Genomic DNA, 10,520 nt, shown 5'->3' on the forward strand with positions numbered 1-10,520 from the left:
ACCCTATATTTTTCGTATTCTTGGTGAATAAGAAAAGAGAAAAGACTTACGACAAGTGTGTTTTACTATCGTTTTCCTCACAATGTAATGCCAGTTGGTAATGTCAAATTAATTCTGTGACTTATCTACTTCAAGAATGGAATTTAAACTTATGTCTGAGAAATGTTAGCACTTGCAAATGTCTATTTCAGAGCGAACACTTTTCTCATTCCCTGTCGTTCATTTTTTATGTAAATGAGATACGGACGGGAAAGAAAATGTCCTGTAGTCCAGCTTCTTTAGTCGAGAAAATAGAAGGACAGAATGATCGCCACATTAAGCAATGAAACAAGCTGAAGAGTGATAGAAGTTGAAATCGACTCTGCTGTGCATATTCCAGTTAAATTCAAGTTTTTTTTATCGAAATAAACTCAACTCCATCCCCATAGGCATGGGCTATTTAGGTAAGTTTTATCACCAATGCACTAGTGTTTTTGTTTTTCAAATCCTAGCCACAAATTCCTGTTAATATCGAATTTACTTTACCTTGGTAATAACCTCTTACACTGGGTTATTACGGGGATTGAATATAAGTGCCTCTACCCTGGTCAGGATTTGAACCTATGACTTTTAGGTTCTTATTGAGAAGTAACAGTTACTTATCACCTCAACTTACGAAAGATAAAAAAAAATGTTTCGAAGAGAATTACACATTCGTGTAGCACTCTGTGTTTTTTTTTTTTCTTATTGTCGAAATCAACCCCTCTCCACCAAATAGTAAAGCTTTAAGTATTTAATTAAACCCTCAGAATAAAGGAAATTAAAATTTTCCAAAAAACATATGACTGCTTCCCAACCAAACAAACACTGAAACAATCAGAACAGCCACGAAAATTAAATGAAGAAACGAATATAAAAGATAATACAAAGCGATAGATAAAAATGAGTAATGGTTGAAAAAAATGAGGAATGGTCGGAAGAGATCTTGGAACGAATAAAGAAAATTAAGGCAGCAAAGAGCCAGATCTGCGAGTTTAGACGCCCGCTTCAATATTGAAAAAGAATAGCGTCGTCTGCTAAGTTGCTGTGTTAAGTCTCAAAGGGACGGTGAATGGGCTGGAAGATGGTCTCTGCCACCTTTACCGACAGACGTTCGCCTTCAGAGGGAATCACATGCGGAAGATGAAAGGATTCGTCAGTAATTTTGCAAAACGGAACGAGAGAGAGAGAGAGAGAGAGAGAGAGAGAGAGAGAGAGAGAGAGAGAGAGAGAGAGAGAGAGAGAGAGAGATAAAAACTTGGAAATAAATAAAATTTGAGGAAAAAATAATCACGTTCTTGGTAAGTGGGGTAGACCAATATCCCTTCTATTGTAGATTCTTCTAAAACTATGTCATTATAAAAATTCAGAATTCTTTAGCTTTCTTCTCGAGAATAGGGTAGTAACATTCGATAGCTAAAGGACCTTGTTTCTTTATAATAATACATCTCAGAATATCTACACTAGAAAGGCCTGTGTCTCTTGCATTGATGATAACAAAAACAAAACAAATGAAGTGACAACAGTCAGAAATCATTTTAGTCTACCAGAATAGAAGACTTTCCAGTTAATTGCGAATTGAATATCATAAAGTTTTTTTGCGTTTTACTTAATTAAAGTTGTATGAAAAACTGAAGTACTATTGTGGGGACCATAAAGAAGTTATTTCATAGAACTCATCTAAATACTTATACTATGTGATCAAATTGCTTTAGAAAGCACATTGCATCAACACGTGAAAGACTGTCAGCACTCTAATGAGCATTTCAGGATTTATCCGTCTCGCGAGAACCAGGATAATATATATATATATATATATATATATATATATATATATATATATATATATATATATATATATATATATATATATATATATACATATATATATATATACATATATTTTTATGTTCAAATATTCACTTACCCAACTAATTCACCTTTTCCTTACTTCGTTTATCCAGTTCAAATATGCATTTTATCTATTTATCACTTAATGTCTGATGTCTCACAGGATTGTAAATACGGGAGAGGGGGTTCCCAGGCCCCTCGTCCTGTCCCTTTTAGTCGCCTCTTACGACACGCAGGGATACGTTGGGGCTATTCTAATTGTTCTTTTATTTGTTTCTTTTTTTATGTTGGCTACCCCCCAAAACTGGGGGAAGTGCCTTGGTATACGTATGTATGTATCACTTAATGTATCTTACATACCTTACTCTGCATATATTATTTACTAAATATTCTTAATAAATTTTCCGAAAATCTTCCAATACACTTTCGAATTATATTTTACCTTTATCTCCCCCCCCCCCTTTTTTTTTTTTTTTGGTTGCTGGACACGCATTACTGAACTTTTTTTTCTACATCCATTGTACATCACATTCGAGTCTTTTATTATATTGCACTTAAACGTTTAAATCCTTTGGTAGGTTAGACCCTCGTCACTGAGATTAATCAAAATGGAAACCACCTATTACTGATGCCATCTTTTGTTGCAACTCAACGATATAATGATCTTTACAAATCAAGAGTTACTTGACAATCATCTATATTCACGGAAAGATCTTTATTAATCACTTTTAATACTTTTCTTGTTATTCAGATTGGATTGGATTAATGAAATTTAAGCATTTGATCAGGAACTGAGTCCTAGCCCTTTCACCCCCAATGGACGTACCGGTACGTCCTTGCAAAACACTGTTATTTACATGATTTTGCATATTTTTGATAACTTTATGAGAAACTTCAGGCATTTTCCAAAAGAATGAGACCAACCTGACCTCTCTATGACAAAACTTAAGTCTGTTAGAGCAATTTAAAAATAAGATATAGTAAATGGGCTAGCGCTAGGAGGCCATTCATTGCCAAGGTGCAACTGGGGAGGGAGTATAAGGAGGTTGAGCGAGAATAAGAAAGGACCACGATGGGAGGTAACGTAGAAGGCTAAAAAGGGGAGGGACGCTGGAAAGTTCCCCAAGCAATGCAAATAGATCTCTGTGTGAGGTGCACTCACGGCTCTAAATCTTTACGTGAATTTGTCATTTGTAAATATTATTTTCTTATAAGAAATTTTTATTCAAAAGATTTAAATTCTCATTTACAGACCACCCATTTTATGTACCACTGGATTAAATTTCTACAGACTTGTTTATTCTGTAATGATAATTCGTCGGGGAAAATGATTCCGCAATCTTATCGGCGTAGTGTTATATATCAATAATAAATTATTTAATTCACTATCCTAAAAAGTATCACTAATGTGTTTACCCTTCTCTTGTTTGTTTAATTCCTTGCCCTGTTTCCGTGATGAAAATTGCAATTTGACTTAAAGAAATGAGATTCCTTCTTTTCTACCGTTATTCCTACGTTAAGGGGTTGGTTGCCTAATGAGCCGTCTACAATGGTTTCTATCAACGACACCCTCTTCTTCTATAAACCTCTTCTCTCCTGATCATCCTTCATCTTATCTAACTCGATCTCCCTCACTCCCGCCTAACAATCCATCCATCCTAAACACGTGCCCATACCATCTCAGTCGTGACAGTCTTATTACCTCTGTGATCTTTACTATGCCTGCCATCTTCTATTTCATCATTTTCCAAGCAGTGATGATCCACCCCAACATTCTCATCACTGTTCTCTTAAGCTTTGCTTTTAAACTTCTTTTCCCGAGCCTTAGAATCCTTCCTTCGTCTCTAAACATTTTTTTTTTTACTGTTCATTAATTTGTCCAGAAATCTGGAAAGAATTGTTATTCACCAAATTCTTCTAACATGCGATGAGGTTGAAATGTTTGGTAAATAATTTAACTAATCCAGCCATGGAGTAACCACTAACTTCATTCTAGATTCATTTAAAAAAAAAAAACCATAATGAGGAAATTGGAAAAGGGATTAAAAAAAGAGTAGCTCGTATCATTTCCCACTTTTTCCTTTGCAGCGTTAAGCAGAGCTTCAATGAGCTCCAACATCACCTTAATCGGCAACATCGGGCGTTTAGTTGCCATTACGTATTTTTCATTCGTGATAATGTCTTCGAAATTGAGAGTTTAACGGCCCCAGAGAGAACTAACAGCCACGAGACGAAAGATACTTTACTCGAAATGAGTCCAGGAAGCCGTCAGCTTGTGTACAGACCGCGGCTCCTAAACTGTCTATTTCTTAGGGGAAAGGATTGTTTTTTTCTTGTATAAGAAGGAGCCGGAGATGCGTTGTCACAGCCACATATACATTAAATACTTCTACGAATTTTGCTGCTAAGTAATCATCTAGAATGAATTGCGAAATTATTAAAAGGAATCTATCTTTTTTATTACACAACTGGGGCCTGAACTTAACAGATACATACACTGATACATGTAGGTTTTTTATAATTTGTTTTGAAATTACCCTTGCACATCTGCTAAGGTAATTGCTCTGTTTACATCCATTCCGTTGGCATTCAGGCATCACCATGATCTCCAAGCTCAAATCAAAACGCTCAGGTTAGACAGATTCCAGTGAAACCTGACCCTATCATCATTATGGCCTAGGGTTGAGTCAGTGGCTGTGGTAAGTGATACAGTATCTGGATGGTAATTTCTGGTACCAAGTTCGATTCCAGAGACTGTTGATCACAAGTCCACATAGCCATAACTGGGTATTAGCGTGATCTAAATTCTGATATAAAAAAGGAGGGATTCTAGAAACCTCCACCCTAGGGACAGTGACATTGCCCTATCAAGCAGGACAATGCCCTAAAGACTGACCATATATGCATATGATCAGTGCCCAAGCACCCTCTCCACCCAAGCTAGGACCAAGGAGGGCCAGGCAATGGCTGCAGATGACTCACCAAACTCTTCTGATACCTCCCCCTTTCAAGAGGAGAGAGAGAGAGAGAGAGAGAGAGAGAGAGAGAGAGAGAGAGAGAGAGAGAGAGAGAGAGAGAGAGAGAGAAATATGGTGAATATATGTTCATACATATGCATAACACTTTTTGTGCTATTCCCTCAAAAGGGATGTATGTGTGTAAAGTATATATATGTGTATGTATATATATATATATATATATATATATATATATATATATATACATACAAATAAATTTGTATGTGTGTAAAGTATATATATGTGTATATATATACAGTATATATATGTATATATATAAAGTATATATATATATATATATATATATATATATATATATATATATATATATGTATATATATATGTATATACATACAAATAAATTTGTATGTGTGTAAAGTATATATATGTGTATATATACAGTATATATATATATATATATATATATATATATATATATATATATATATATATATATATATATATATATATACATACAAATAAATTTCTTTCGCTCATTGGGGTTGAACCCTAGTCTCATCAAATTGAAGGCAAGGTAGTTAACAATCATGCTAGCACACTTCATTAAAGAAGTCGGTACCTAAGTGCTAACTGCTCTACAGGAATAGCACTGTCTACATACCAGCGAGTCTTATTCAACTTCCCAGCAAACCAGCTGGCCCAATTATTATTATTATTATTATTATTATTATTATTATTATTATTATTATTATTATTATTACAAGCTAAGCTATAATCCTAGTTGGAAAAACAAGATATTATAAGCCCGAGAGATACTACGGGAAAAAATAGCCCAGTGAGGAAAGGAAACAAGGAAATAAACTATACAAGTAATAAACAACCAAAATAAAATATTTTAAGAACAGAATTTTAAATTAGATCTTTCATATATAAACTATAAAAACTTAAAAATAAAAATACAAGAGGAAGAGAAATAAGATGGCATAATGTACCCGAGTGTACCCTCTAGCAAGATAATTCAAATCCAGGACAGTGGGAGGCCATGGTACAGAGGCTATAGCACTATCCAAGACTAGAGAACAATGGTTTGATTTTGGAGTGTCCTTCTAGAGGAGCTGCTGACCATAGCTAAAGAGTCTCAAAGTAGCCACTGAATAATTACAGTGAAGTAGTTAACCCCTTGAGCGAAGACAAAATGTTTGGTAATCTCAGCGTTGTCAGGAGTATAAGGACAGAGGAAAATATAGGAGAATAAGCAAACTATTCGGTGTAGGCAAGGACAAAATGAGCCGTAACTTGAGAGGGGGATCCAATGCAGCACTGTCTGGTCAGTCAATGGACCCAATAACTCTTTAAATTGATAGCATTTAATTCAAATTACCCCTAATGAGTCAATATTAATGAAGATCAACACCATCATGCTTAATCGGCATAAATTTCTACCTCACATTGGGCTTGAACCCGAGTCTTTTTAAATGAAAGGCAAGGTCATTATCAATTACTCCAACAGTGGAGGTAAAAGAAGTCCGAACCCAAGTGTTAACTGCCCTTGAGGATTTACCTGGTGAGACCACAGTGCCATCAACAGCCATACCACATTGAAAACACCACTTCTCGTCCAATTAGCAAAGTTAAGCAACAATGGGTCTGGTCAGTACTCAGATGGAGGACCGCCTGGGAACACCAGATGCTGTTGGCAATTTTTAAGAGCCACGATGGCTAAGTCGGTTAGGGCAGTAAGCTCGGTCTTCGTAGAAGTCTGTGGTGCGGGTTCAAATCTGCAGCCGACCAGTCAGAGAGGCGGACACTTGGCTATCCATGTAGACACCTCAAGATTATGCATGGAATCGACGGATAGGTTTACAGACTAACACACACACACAAAAAGCCACTCCATCACCTAGAAATATAACAGACACCTTGCACGCCTCGAGCTATCGACCTAACCGCGCCAGGACTCCTCGCTGCTGGGAGGAAGGGAGCTGGTGACTGGTATAACACATGAACATAGGCTATCGGGGTCTAGGGATGTCAGACAGGGCAGCTGATCGGGACTGCAGTCTACCCCAAAGCCAAAGCAAAGTTCTTAAAAAGAAGGCAACCAAACTTACCCCATATAAAATGGGAAAACGCACGTTAATAGAGGAGAACCACTGTTATATACCAGCAAGTTTTACGTAACTTCAAGCCCCATCAGCTGACCCAGTCGATAGAATTTAATGAGAACCCCCGTGAGTCAATATATGACGAAAATCACTGCCATATTGTGTTCAATAGAAATAAATTTCTACCCCACTTTTGGTGTTCCAAATTTTATCACATTAACGTTTTTACTTTGATCCAAGAGCCAATCAGTATTCCTGCCCTTTTGCAAAGGCACTTGACAACGCATACTTGGCATTCTTGATTTATTGAGTACTAGGGGGAATAACCTAAATTCGATTTGATCATTATTAAACGGAATACTAGTTTACTGTTTTAAACCCAATTTTTTCATACAGGTTTGCTGCATAAAATGCTTGTTACCTCTACTATGATGATGATGTGTTGATATCGATTGTCATTCTATGCGTCAGTCATTAGGATAACACAAAACTCAAAAACAAGAGGATTGAAAAAAAAAAAAAATAAAAAAAAAATAATAAAAAAAAAAAAAAAAAAAAAAAAACACACACACACACCCACACACACACCAAATTTGGGCCCCGTTCTTGGCGCCAAGTGTTTAGAACTAGTACGGAAATTATTGCAATTCTTGGAGGAAAGAATGGACCTTTTAGGGGGGCATCGCTTAGCCTTGGTTAAGGATTGTGGTCTCCCAGAGCTCATTGCTGTGCATAATTTACCCCACTGCAAACAGGGCGAGTTGACAAATTTTAAAAATGGCATTCGGGCGGTGAAGATTATTGTAAGGCAATTCAATGTCTCTGATGAGGTTAATACATTCATCAAATATACTATTAAAATTAATCTGAACTTTTACAACATTTATTGATAGAAAATTAGAGCTTTGATTTCACTGCTTATATGTGAAAGCAAAAAGTTATACCAATGTTTTAATTAGGGGATAAATTGGCATATTAGCAAAGTATGTATCACTATCTAAAATTGACGATAGTTCTACTACCTCCGCTAATAATAATAATAATAATAATAATAATAATAATAATAATAATAATAATAATAATAATAATAACAATAATAATAATAATAACAACAACAACAATAGCAATAATAATAATAATAATAATAATATGAAAGAACCGGCAAGTTTCCCCAATACATGAAAGGCTCAATTCAAATAGATCACATCTAACATTATCAACTGATCTTGAGAATATGCCTTTAAAAGTCCCGCATCCTAGATATCTTCGGTTTGTGTATATTCAAACACCAGAATATCATCTATTCTAAGAATAGATTGTTAGGTAATGCTACCGACTCTTATTCTATTTCTTTTTCAGTCGTTCGAACGACGGACTTTGGAATCTTTCGCTTGATTGATAAGAATGTTTTGAGCGTCTCTCCTCAATGGCTGGCATTGGGACAGACAAGAATGGCTGTAGGTGAAAATAGGGGGATTTTGGTTCGCCAGTCAAAGGAGAGATTTCTCTCGAAGGAGAGTTCTTCAAAAGAAATCCTTCGGTGAGCCAACAACTGAGGCCCTCGAGTAAAAAAAAATCCTTTTTCAAAAAGTGGAAATATCCTGAACTGGATAAGTCCATTGCAGGCAGAGAGAGAGAGAGAGAGAGAGAGAGAGAGAGAGAGAGGAGAGAGAGAGAGAGAGAGAGAGAGAGAGAGAGAGATGTGTGGTTTCCCACCGCACATTTGAATATATAAGACTGAATATCATTAGCATAGGAAGTGGGGTTAAAATTATCTCTTTAACATTTTTTTTGCAAAACGCCCACAATCCTCTGGAAGGGAGGATTTAAGCCGCAGTTATTTCTCGTTATGTTCCACCAAACTGATTCTCTCATATTCGAGTAAAAGGAAAGCTTCTTTCCGTCATACCTAATCATATTTACATACATTTTTCTCTTGAAATTTATCTATTTATTCATAACATCTTCGAGAAAGCCAATGGAAAAAACCCCAATTTTACTTGAGGAAGAATTCAAAGGAAAAATATTTTCCATCTTACTTGATTTATTTTTTTTTTCATTTATTCTCAACATCGAGAAACCCAATGGAAAACACTCAATCTAACTTGTGGCAGAATAGAAAAAAAAAATCTTTTCAATATCTTATTTTAAAGAAAAAAAATTTTATCACTTTCATAAACCATCAGACGTAATCAATCATCTTTCGGAAGAAATGACGGGTTCGATTTGTATCCAGACCAGATATCAAGATTTATTTAGATTAAATAAACATACAATTAATAAGGAATTTCTTATTGGATGGATACAGAGTAATCTAAAACCGCACAATTTTTATCAACTGATAAGAAAAACATTGTTGGAAGAAATACAGGATTAATTGACGATTTTGTTTATTCAATCAATTTGTTCGCTTCAGTAAAAACTAACACTATAGTCCATTTCTTTTAGTGAGGCAGATTTGCACCGACTCGCAGCGGTGCCTTTAAGCTCGGAAAAGTTTCCTGATCGCTGATTGTTTAGAATTATCTTGTCTAACCAATCAGCGCTCGATAAACTTTACCGAGCTAAAAGGGCACCGCTGCGAGTCGGTGCAAATCTGCATCGCTAAAAGAAATTGACTATAGGTGACTGTACATACAATATGAGACAAATGGCAGTTAAGTTAACGTGAAAGCGTCAGATAATTGTTGTGAAGCTGTTCAAGTATGAGTGGGGTAAAGGTCAAGGCAGAATCCAGATAAGAACTCTCTGGATCCTGGGTATAGGTGTGAAGTGAAGTACTAGACAACAACCACAAATGCAACTGTTTCTAGTCCACTGCAAGACAAAGGCATCACATATGGTAATTCATGTCTAATATTTGGCTGGCCAGTGCGGATTGGCAATGGTGGGAGATTTTGGTCTGATCGCTCAAAGCAAACCAACCAAGTATGTGTGGCCATGACTAGTAGAACTTTGCTGATCATGGCGACAAGCAAACCTTCTCACCACGGTAAGGTATCCCAACCCAAATAGGGATTAGACAGCAAATACTATATAAGAATAGAAAGATAAACAGACAGACGAATACATTGATAACTAAACCTCTTTATAAGACACTCCACGAAACTAGTTTACAAATTGAACAAATACTAACGGAGAGAGAGAGAGAGAGAGAGAGAGAGAGAGAGAGAGAGAGAGAGAGAGAGAGAGAGAGAGAGAGAGAGAGAGAGAGAACGTTTTGACTAAGCTATGCAGAGTAAAACTCTCGAGAAGATCCTTCACGAATTTGACATTTCAGTGAAGGGTCATAAAGTATGGCACTCTGCCGACGAAGAAATTCTCCAGAGACTGCCTTGCAACATCTCATTTACGACGACCTTTTAGAGGTTTTGCCATATTCAAGGTATTCTGGGGTACTGGCGCATCTAATAATTTATGTATGCTTAGTTTCTAACCAATAATTTAAGTGCATAGAATTGCTGATGTTATAATATATATATATATATATATATATATATATATATATATATATATATATATATATATATATATATACATATATATATATATATATATATATATATAC

At 35.8% G+C, this 10,520-nt stretch overlaps 1 pseudogene; it reads left to right on the top strand.

The window, feature by feature from the left end:
- Positions 1–6,427: 6,427 nt before the first annotated feature.
- On the top strand, positions 6,428–6,546 carry LOC137630729 (5S ribosomal RNA; annotated as a pseudogene).
- Positions 6,547–10,520: the final 3,974 nt, after the last annotated feature.

Source organism: Palaemon carinicauda, chromosome 38 (genome assembly GCF_036898095.1).
Source record: "Palaemon carinicauda isolate YSFRI2023 chromosome 38, ASM3689809v2, whole genome shotgun sequence".
NCBI classification, from domain to species: Eukaryota; Metazoa; Arthropoda; class Malacostraca; order Decapoda; family Palaemonidae; genus Palaemon; species Palaemon carinicauda.